General features: G+C 43.9%; 1 protein-coding gene across 3 annotated transcripts in view; it reads left to right on the top strand.

The window, feature by feature from the left end:
* Positions 1 to 933: 933 nt before the first annotated feature.
* Positions 934 to 11,072, top strand: part of CYLD (CYLD lysine 63 deubiquitinase) — a 199,279-nt gene continuing 189,140 nt past the window's right edge. For all 3 annotated transcript variants that reach the window (XM_073604979.1, XM_073604977.1, XM_073604980.1), the window contains exons 1-2: positions 934 to 1,086; positions 1,166 to 1,247. The gene's annotated coding sequence lies outside the window, so the exon portion shown is untranslated. The remainder of the gene's footprint in view (positions 1,087 to 1,165; positions 1,248 to 11,072) is intronic.

Below are 11,072 nucleotides of genomic sequence, written 5' to 3'. Positions count from 1 at the left end.
TCCTTGATCAGTAGCCACTGGCGTGGCGAAAAGAAGCCAAGCTCCCCTGACCCTGTCCTGGTGGATACTTGCACAGGTACTCATTGATGGCCCTCTGCTGTGAGTGCAGCCGCTGCAGCATTGCCAATGTTGAGCTCCACCTGGTGGACATGTCACAAATGAGGCGCTTGATGGGCAGGTTGCATTCCCTTTGAATGTCAGCCAGCAGAGCACTGGCATTGTATGTAGAGTTGCTACCTCATCCCTTTAAACCCGAACACATATGAATTACACATGTTCTGAGGCTAATTAAATGCAGATAAGGCACCAAGGGAGTTTAATTACCACCTTAATCAGCCACAGAACCTGTGTAATTCAGGTTTAAAGGGATGAGGCGGCAACCATAATTGTATGACCGGTGGAAATGACCACAGACTTTCCTGGCCTGCCTCAGGAGATCCTGTAAGCCTGGAGCTTGGAGTGGAAGAATAGAACACAAATTACCAAGTGACTCCTTCTAGTGTACGGTTACATTTATATAATGTATATACTACCTGCACCACACCTATATATGTGTGTGGACTACAGATCATACACGATGTGTCAGTAGCCCTATTAGTGCAATCGCCACAAAAACAACGTTTGCAGTTGTTGTGAGTACGGATCACGCACTGTCATATTCTTCACTTCTGAACGTACACACTAATGACACGCCAATGACAGCCTGTGTCTGACAAGCAGCTCTTATGACCAATAAACACACGCCATAGTAGCCAGCGCGTCCAATCGAGGCTTAACAAAATAGCTTCTATCTAAACCATGCCACGCCCACCGGCGCGGCGCTACCAAACTCAAAGCAAGTCTGGAAATTCCCTTAAAGGAGGCGTGCCTGCAGACAGACGTCACCGTCTACCAATAGCAGCGAGCATTGGCGCTAGTGGGCGGTCGCTGGTCCCAAGCGCTGGGTGTACCCAGGGAAAGTAGGCGGGGTTTCTGCGGGCTGTAGGGTTCGGTTGTGGCTGTGAGGAATGTAGCGTTGTGAATATGAGGTAGTTGTTTATTTATAGTAACAGGTGAATGGTTTATTGGACGGCGCACACCCCAGAGGTGAGTGTTGGGGGGTCGCGGTGTGAGGGCCGCTCTCTGCTACGTCCTGCTGGTGGGTTCAACGCCTTTTATATTACAGCCTGACAGGATTGGTGGGAAGACTTGTGGAGAAGAGAGGAGAGAAGAGGAGAGGAGAGTGTCGCTATGACCTTCTGTGTCAGGTGAGATGCTGCACACATTACACGGCACAGAGCGGTCTGTATGGAGGGATGGGAGTGTGGTACCCAGCACGGGGGAGGGGCAGGTATTGTACACCAGGGATCATCATTACTCAGGAACACCCCCCCCCCCCCCATAGAGATCAGAGCCCTTCACCTGTGTCTGTCCATGGATCCCTGGGATCACTATCAGTCTCCAGAAGAACTACCTACACCTGATTCAGGTACACATTTACCAATGTCAGGAACATTACCAAGGCGTGGGGCACTTCTTACTACCGCCACTTTAAGAACCCGTCGCTGCCAGTGCCCGATTCTTAAATCAGAACTAAACCTTCCTTTACAGCCCAGGAGGCTGCCATCTTAGCCTCTGTTTGATCTGCGGTTGCCATGGCGCTGCACATGTGATCAGCTAGGGCGCCACCTATTTCATGGCTTGACAGGTCACCTACCAGAACTAACATAAACAACACAAGCAAATTGTGATCGTTCTCATTTATGGCATGACTAGAGTGTAACTGTCTTGGGAAACAAAGCGGAATTCCAAGGATTCAGCCACTTTGTAAAAAGTGAAGGCACACTGTGGATTAAAGCGTTGCTAAACCCACAACAGTAAAATCTGTGTGTATATGTAGTAACTGCATCCTTCTTGTATCACTTTGGAACCTAAGGGGTTAATCCTACACATTGTGTAAAAAGGCTGTTTGATCCTTGCTTCTCTGATCCGCATTTTTTTTTTTTTTAAGACAATGTCTCTTTTTATAGGTTAAGGTGGGAGGTTCCTATCATGTATTTATATTTAACGTTAATTAGTATTCTTTGTGCTTTCAATAAAGAATTTTTGCAATTTTGTATACTGACTTTGGTCCTTTGGGCAGTCTTTATTGTCTGCCTCATTTCTATATGCATTGTGTTTTAGTAATAGAGCCCAACTTCTAATCTAAATTAGTCAGTGGGTAAGTTACATAAGGTATCTTTTTGGATACCTCACATTTTTTATGGTTCCCTCTGTATTTTGTTTTTCCTTCTCTGATCCTCCCCTTCTTTTACTGTCCCCAATATATTTCCTGATAATATAGAGTCAGGGGACAGGCTGCACATGCTCAGTTTGGTGTGTATTAGATAAAATAAAGATAGTGCTGCGCTGTACATAATTTATGTGCATAAAACTTTATGAGATAAAATGCAAAAGTGCTCTGTATTAGAAACACTAAAAAGATACAATTCTTGTGATATATAAAACAAGGTAAGATGAATGTATCACACATTATTCATTTTTCTTCTTAAAATAAAAGCAGTAGTAAAGTATTGTGATGAAATATCCAAAAATAAAAATTCCTTTTTATAAGTGAATAAATTAAATGTGTCCGTGAAAAAGTTCTTTTTAAAACATAAAGCGCAGCATATATGGAGACTGTATATCGGTAAACAGGAATAAAGTGCTGGTGATCACTTTCTGCAATGTAGTGCTGGTGATAGGTGGCTTCTTGTCCTCTGTGAAGCGTGATATATGGGTGTCCCCTTACCTTACTGCTGTAAGGTAACAACATATAAATATATCTTTGATATGGAACCTTTGTATGTCCCCTGGTAAACGTCCCAATCTAGCGTCTCCAGCTCTGCTGGTGTATGTTTCCTGTTTGCAATCAGCGTCCTCTTTTAACTCCCTGGTATGTCTGGAACGGGTGAACCTCGCAAATAGGGCATGGGGGGATGTAAGGAACAAGAGGGATGCTCGATAGTGTAGTAGTTTTGAAAAAAGTATTTATTGGAGAGTTCTACAATTGGTGGACTGTGGTACTGGAGATCGTGGTAAGTCATACACAGGCCGACCTGATGCTGATATTAATTATAAAAGGCGATAATAAAAAATATATGTAAAACATTTTATATATATATATATATATATATATATATATATATATATATATACACACACACACACCAGAAATGATGTTAGCTAATAATAATACATAGTTTAAAAAAAGGGAGGAGAGTAGGAGAGTGCAGAGAGGAGAACCTATAGAAAAGTAGTAAAATAAAAACCGTATATAGGTACTATAATAAAAAATTTACTTCAGAGAGGGCTAGAAGTAAGTGCGGAAAGGAGGATCTGAACAACCAAAAGAATAAAAAGTATTTCAAATCATTAATAAAGCAGTTAAGGTCAAACTCTGTTAAGACCCAGAGGTGCGAAAGTGTCTAACGTAAAGATCCACTTTGTTTCAAGTTGGCTTAATGTTCTAACTTTATGAACCCCACGCCAATGTTTCACATAGGGTTCTACCCCCCCCAAATTTTAATTGCGTGGGATCTTTGTTGTGTTGAGTGGCAAAGTATTGCAACAGATAAATTCTTTAATTTCATAAGAATTTCCTGTGCTCGTTGAAGTAAAGTCCTTTTTCCTTTCATTTGGACATTTTGTTCTTACACATGCATAGCACCGTTTACAGGGAAAAAAACCTTTACTGGCGAAGAAGGTCAAGCCTCTACTTGGGGGATCTGGGATACTTTTTACGATTTTATTGTGAATGGTAGGGGCTCTTCTGTAAACAAATTTAGGAAGACTAGGAAGGATATCTTGCAGATGTTTATCTGCCAACAGGATACTCCAGTGGCGTTTGATAATTCTTTCGATTTGCTTATGTTGAGCGTTGTAGTCAAAGATGATTGGTATCATATCTCTTGAGGCCTCTCTGCAACTTCTGCTGTTTTCTTGTTGATGAATTCATTGTCAGCCCTTCTCCATAAATCTCTGCTTTTATATTCTCTGCTTGAGTTCTGAATGACTCTTTGTGGGTGCAGTTATGTCTTAGGCGCATTAATTGTCCCTTTGGTATGTTGTACAACCAATTTTTGTGATGACAACTTCTAGGGGCAAGTAACCATTTCGATCTACATGCTTGAAATGCGTTCTAGAAGAGAGTACTTTATCTTCTTCTAGGATCTCCAGGTCTAGAATAGTGATCTTTTTGTCGCTTATTTCCCAAGAGAGCTTGATGTTTCTATCATTTGTGTTCAGATCTTCGAGAAAATTCAAAAGTTGTACTCGATCACCTTTCCACAGAATAAAGAGATCATCAATATATCTTCTGTAAATACATAGACCTTCTGGAGTGTTGGAAAATACTCTCTCTCTTCTTCCCATTGCGCCATGAAGAGGCCTGCTACCCTCGGAGCAAATTTCGCTCCCATGGCACCACCCGTTTTCTGAAAATAATAGTTACAATTATACCAAAAATAGCTTTTTTTTTAAGCAGAAGTCAAGACATTTCACAAAGTATTTCCTTTTGGCACATAATAGGGTTGTGTGTTTTCTGAGTCCCCATTTCACGGCTTTGCACGCTTGATGGTGTAGTATGACCGTGTATAGGGAAGATACCTCTGCTGTGGCTAACCACTACGGTCCCTCTCTTCTTGGGATATCTTCCAGTATTTGTAAAATTTGTTTTGTATCTCGCAAGTAGGTTTGTGTCTTTTGTAGTGCTGGTTGTAGGTAATAGTCAGTATATTGCGCCATTGACTATTGGCCTGGGTGGTGGATTGTTCTTATCTTTATGCATCTTCAGGAGGGAATATTTAATGGGTGTGCGGCATGATTCTGGTATAAGGTATTTAGCTTCTTTTTTATTCAGAATATTTCTTTTCAGACCCAAATGGACAGTTTGTTCAAGTGCTTTCCTACACTTGAACATCGGATTACTTGAAAGGCGACTGTAGGTATCCTCATCTTGTAGGAGCAGGTTCATGCTTGTATTGTACTGTTCTTTGGAGAGGGCCACTATACCGCCCCCTTTATATGCTGGGCGGATTACTAGGTCCTTCATTTTTGTTAATTTGCGGATTCCACTTTCTATGTATTTCGGTTCCTCTTGTTTCTTTATCTTCAATTCTTTCAGCTCATCTAAAACCACTCTCTTGAACACCTCAATGTGTTTATTGACCAATCACAGCTGATCATCGCGTGAACCAGGAAGTGCCGGTAAACGGTTTTCCTCAGTTCATGCTGACAGGGAGAGCAGATCAGCCATGAGGCATAGCAAAACTCTGACACCCACAAGCATGACACCCAGAGGCAGAGGCATAATGGGACTTGTAGTTTTGCAACAGCTGAAGGTCCACTAATTGCATATCCCTGGTCTAGGGGAACCAATTGCCTTCAGAAGTTGCCTAATTAGTAAATCGAGTTCCACCTATGTGTAATTTAATCTCAGTATAAATACAACTGTTCTGTGAAGCCCTCAGAAACAAAGAACATCATGAAGGCCAAGGAACACACCAGACAGGTCAGGGATAAAGTTGTGGAGAAGTTTAAAGCAGGGTTAGGTTATACAAAAAATATTCCAAGCTTTGAACCTCTCATGGAGCTCTTTTCAATCCATCATCCCAAAGTGGAAAGAGTATGGCACAACTGCAAACCCACCAAGACATGGCCGTCCACCTAAACTGACAGGCTGGGCAAGGAGAGCATTAATCAGAGAAGCAGCCAAGGGGCCCGTGGCAACTCTGGAGGAGCTGTAGACATCCACGGCTTAGGTGGGAGAATCTGTCTACAGGACAACTATTATTCGTGCATGCCACAAATTTGGCCTTTATGGAAGAGTGGCAAGAAGAAAGCCACTGTTTAAATAAAGCCATATGAAGTCCCATTTGCAGTTTGCAACAAGCCATGTGGGGGACACAGCAAACATGTGGAAGAAGGTGCTCTGGTCAGATGAGACCAATATTGAACTTTTTGGCCTAAAAGCAAAATGCTATGTGTGGCGGTAAACTAACACTGCATACCACCCTGAACACACCATCCCCTCCATGAAACATTGTGGTGGCAACAGCATGTTGTGAGGATGCTTTTTTTCAGCAGGTACAGGGAAACTGGCAAGAGTTGATGGGAAGCTGGATGGAGCCAAATACAGGGCAATCATTAAAAGAAAACCTGTTAGAGTTTGCAAGAGACTTGAGACTGGGGCAGAGGTTACCTTCCATCAGGACAACAATCCTAAACATACAGCCAGAGCTACAATGGAATTGTTTAAATCAAAGCATATTCACGTGTTAGAATGGCCCAGTCAAAGTCCAGACCTAAATCCAATTGAGAATCTGTGGCAAGACTTGAAAATTGCTGTTCACAGACGCTCTCCATCCAATCTTACAGATCTTGAGCTATTTTGCAAAGAAGAATGGGCAAAAATGTCACTCTCTAGATGTGCAAAGCTGGTAGAGAAATCTCCAAAAAGACTTGCAGCTGTAATTGCAGCGAAAGGTGGTTCTACAAGGTATTGACTCAGGGGGGGCTGAATACAAATGCACTCCACACATTTCACATATTTATTTGTAAAAAAAATATGATCACAGATGTGGAAATACGGGGCAATTTAGGAAACACCGATCACAAATCAATTGGCTTCTGTATAAATCACACAAATAGGAAACATAAGGGGAATACAAAGACACTGAATTTCAAAACATCCAACTTCCCTAAACTACGTACCTTGTTGGAAAGCATGAATTGAGATAAAATCTTAGGAACAAAGAACACGGAGGAGTGATGGGTTTGCTTTAAGAGCATATTAAATAAGGGCATTAGCCAATGCATCCAAGTAATACATTTAAAAGAGTGAACAAAAGTCCTGGATTGCTTAACTCCAATGTAAAAAAGCATATAAAAGCAAAGGAGAAGGCCTTAAAAATATACGAGGTTGAGGGATCATCATCAGCATTCAGACTTTATAAAGAATGCAACAAGAAATGTAAGGGTGCAATAAGGGCGGCTAAGATAGAACATCAAAGACACATAGCGGAGGAGAGCAAAAAAAAATCCCAAGAAATTCTTTAACCACTTGCCACCCAGGCCTATTCTGACATTTCTCCCCTACATGTAAAAATCATATTTTTTTGCTAGAAAATTACATAGAACCCCCAAACTTTATATATATATTTTTATCAAAGACCCTAGTGAATACAATGGCGGTTATTGCAACTTTTTATCTTGCATGGTATTTGCGAAGCAATTTTTCGAATGTGTTTTTTTGGGGGAAAAAAACTGTTTTGTGCTTTAAAAAAAAAACAAAACAGTAAAGTTAGCCCAATGTTTTTGTATATTGTGAAAGATGAAGTTACGCAGAGTAAATAGATACCTAACATGTCACACTTCAAAATTGGACACGCTAGTGGAATTGTGCCAAAGTTTGGCACTTAAAAATCCCCATAGGTGACGCTTGAAATTTTTTTACTGGTTACATGTTTTGAGTTATAGGAGGTCTAGGGACAAAATGATTGCTCTCGCTCCAGTGTTCACGTCGATACCTCACATGTATGGTTTGAACACTGTTTTCATATGTGGGCGGGACTTATGTATGTGTTCGCTTCTGCGTGCGAGCACACGGGGACAGGGGCACTTTAAAATTTTTTTTTTGGTTTTATTGTTAATTATACTTTCTTTTTTTTTTTTTTTATTTTGACACTTTTTTGAAAAAAAAATTAGATCACTTTGATTCCTATTACAAGGAATGTAAACATCCCTTGTAATAGGAATATGACATGACAGGTCCTCTTTATAGTGAGATATGGGGTCAGTAAGACCCCACATCTCACCACTAGGCTGGGAAGCCTGCAGTAAAAAAAAAAAAACGATCACAGCTACCCAGCCGAAGCGGCGCCGTTATTTTGAATGCAGAGGCCGGGCGTGACGTCATAGAGCCTGGCCTCCGACGATCATAGAGACTCCGGCGACCATCTGGTCCGCCGGAAATCTCTATGATCATATGATCAACATCCGAGGCCGGTGGATCCTGTGTCCGACTCACCGATCGTAGCGGTGAGTCGGTAGAAGCATCGGGGGGGACGTCCCCACTCGCCTCCCGTAAGAACAATCAAGCGGCGGAACAGCCACTATGATCCTTCTTATGTTGTAGGGAATCGCTGGCTGAAAACGGCAATATCTGAATGATGTCTGTAGCTACAGGCATCATTCAGATATCCCTGCTCAAAGTCCGTCACGTCATATGATGGTGGGCGGGCGTGAGGAGGAGGTTAAGTATGTAAACCGTAAAAAAAGGGAGGACAGACCATATTGTCCCCATAAAGAATGAGGAAGGACATCTGATTACAAAGGATGGGGAGATGGCAAAGGTATTGAATTTATTCTTCTCCTTAGTCTTCATGAGGGAATCGGGGGGGCTTCAATAACCAAAACTGCAGTGTTTGTCCTCATGACACATCACAGGAAGCACCTCCATGGTTAACAGAGGACAGAATTAAAATTAGACTTGAGAAACTTAACATTAATAAATCACCGGGACCTGATGGCTTGCACCCGAGGGTACTTAGGGAACTCAGTCAAGTAATTGCCAGACCATTGTTCCTAATTCTTACTGACAGTCTACTGACTGGAATGGTACCAGCTGATTGGAGAAAAGCCAATGTAGCACTAATATTTAAAAAGGGCCCAAAATACATCCCTGTGAATTACAGACCAGTTAGCCTAACATCAATAGTATGCAAGCTCTTGGAGGGCATGATAAGGGACTATACACGGTATCATTAGCAGTAATCAGCATGAATTCATGAAGAATTGTTCTTGCCAAACCACTCTATTAACCTTCTATGAGGAGGTTAGTTGCCATTTAGATAAAGGAAGGCCCGTAGACATGATGTATCTGGATTTTGCAAAAGCATTTGATATAGTTCCCCATAAGGCCCCTTTCACACTGGGGCGGGGGCAGCGTCGGCGGTAAAGCGCCGCTATTGTTGGCGGCACTTTACAGTCGGTATGCGGCCGCTAGCGGAGCGGTTTTCCCCCCCGCTAGCAGCCGAGAAAGGGTTAAAAACCACCGCAAAGCGCCTCTGCAGAGGCGCTTTGCCGGCGGTATAGCTGCGCTGTCCCGTTGATTTCAATGGGCAGGAGCAGTGTATACACCGCTCCTTCAGCGCTCCGAAGATGCTGCTAGCAGGACTTTTTTTCCCATCCTGCCAGCGCACCGCTCCAGTGTGAAAGCCCTCGGGGCTTTCACACTGGAGAGACAGCAGCGGCTGTTTCGGGTCAGTTTGCAGGCGCTATTTTTAGCGCAATAGCGACTGCAAACAGTCCCAGTGTGAAAAGGGCCTAAATGTTTACTGTACAAAATAAGGTCTGTTGGCATGCACCATAGGGTGAGTACATGGATTGAAAACTGGCTACAAGGGCGAATTGAGAGGGTGGTGGTAAATGGGGAGTACTCGGAATGGTCAGAGGTGGGTAGTGGGGTCCCCCAGGGTTCTGTGCTGGGGCCAATCCTATTTATTTTGTTCATAAACGACCTGGAGGATAGGATAAACAATTCAATAGCTGTATTTGCAGACAATACTAAGCTAAGCAGGGCAATGACTTCTCCGCAGCATGTGGAAACCTTGCAAAAAGAACTGAACAAATTGCTGGGGTGGGCAACTCCATGACAAATGAGGTTTAATGTAGAAAAATGTAAAATAATGCATTTGGGTGGCAAAAATATGAATGGATGGAAAAGGACCTGGGGGTCCTAGCAGATGATAGGCTCAGCAATGGCATGCAAAGCCAAGCTTCTGTTAACAATGCAAACTGAATAATGGCATACATTAAAAAGGGGATTAACTCCAGAGATAAAGCAATAATTCTCCCACTTTACAATACTCTGGTCCAGTCTCACCTGGAGTATGCTGTCCAGTTCTGGGCACCAGTCCTCAGGAAGGATGTACTGGAAATGGAGCGAGTACAAAGAAGGGCAACAAAGTAGAGGTCAACCGATATGGGTTTTTCTCTGGCCGATGCCGATACCGATATTTAGAAATTGGGGCGGCCGATGGCCGATATATGATGCCGATTTTTGTGGCCGATATTTTAGGCTGATTTAAAAAAAAAAAAGACCTCACCCACTCCACTCCTCCCTGCTTGCTCCTGTCATTCTACCACACACTTGATGTCCTCAGTACAGATGGCACTGGCTGTGGCAGGTGGCACTGATTAGCAGTGGCACTGGAAGGTGGCACTGGTTTGGAACTGACATGGCACTGGCAGGTGGCGCTGGCACGTGGCACTGATTGGCAGTGGCACTGGTTGGCACTGATTAGCAGTGGCACTGGAAGGTGGCACTGGTTGGCACTGGCAGGCATTGGCAGGTGACACTGGTTTTGAACTGGCAGGTGGCACTATTGGCACTGGAAGGTGGCACTGATTGGCGTGGCACTGGCAGGTGGAACTGATTGGCGGGGCACTGGTTGGAGGTGGCACTGGCAGGCACTGGTTGGCACTGGCAGGTGGCACTAATTGGTGGTGGCACTGGTTGGCACTGGCAGGTGGCACTGATTGGCGGTGGCACTGGTTGGCGGTGGCACTGGTTGGCACTGGGTGGCAGGTGGCACTGACAGATGGCACTGACAGATGACACTGGCACTGGCAGGTGGCACTGGCTTGCACTGGCAGGTGGCACTAGGTGGCACTGATTGGCAGTGGCACTGGTTGGCACTGGAAGGTGGCACTGGTTTGGCACTGGCAGGTGGCACTGGTTGGCACTGGCAGGTGGCACTGGTTGGCGGTGGCACGTGGCACTGATTGGCAGGTGGCACTGATTTGCAGTGGCACTGGTTGGCACTGGCAGGCATTGGCAGGTGGCACTGGTTTGGAACTGGCAAATGGCACTATTGGCACTGGCAGGTGGCACTGCTTGGCGTGGCACTGGTTGGCACTGGTAGGTGGCACTGGGTGGCAGGTGGCACTGACAGATGGCACTGATTGGCACTGGCAGGTTTCACACTAAGCCGAGTAACTGTGTGTGAAACTGACAACAGAGAGATGTCAGAATTGAGATTGATGTCAGG

Source organism: Aquarana catesbeiana, linkage group LG11 (assembly GCF_042186555.1).
Source record: "Aquarana catesbeiana isolate 2022-GZ linkage group LG11, ASM4218655v1, whole genome shotgun sequence".
Classification (NCBI taxonomy): domain Eukaryota; kingdom Metazoa; phylum Chordata; class Amphibia; order Anura; family Ranidae; genus Aquarana; species Aquarana catesbeiana.
This window is presented reverse-complemented; position numbering and strand designations above follow the sequence as displayed.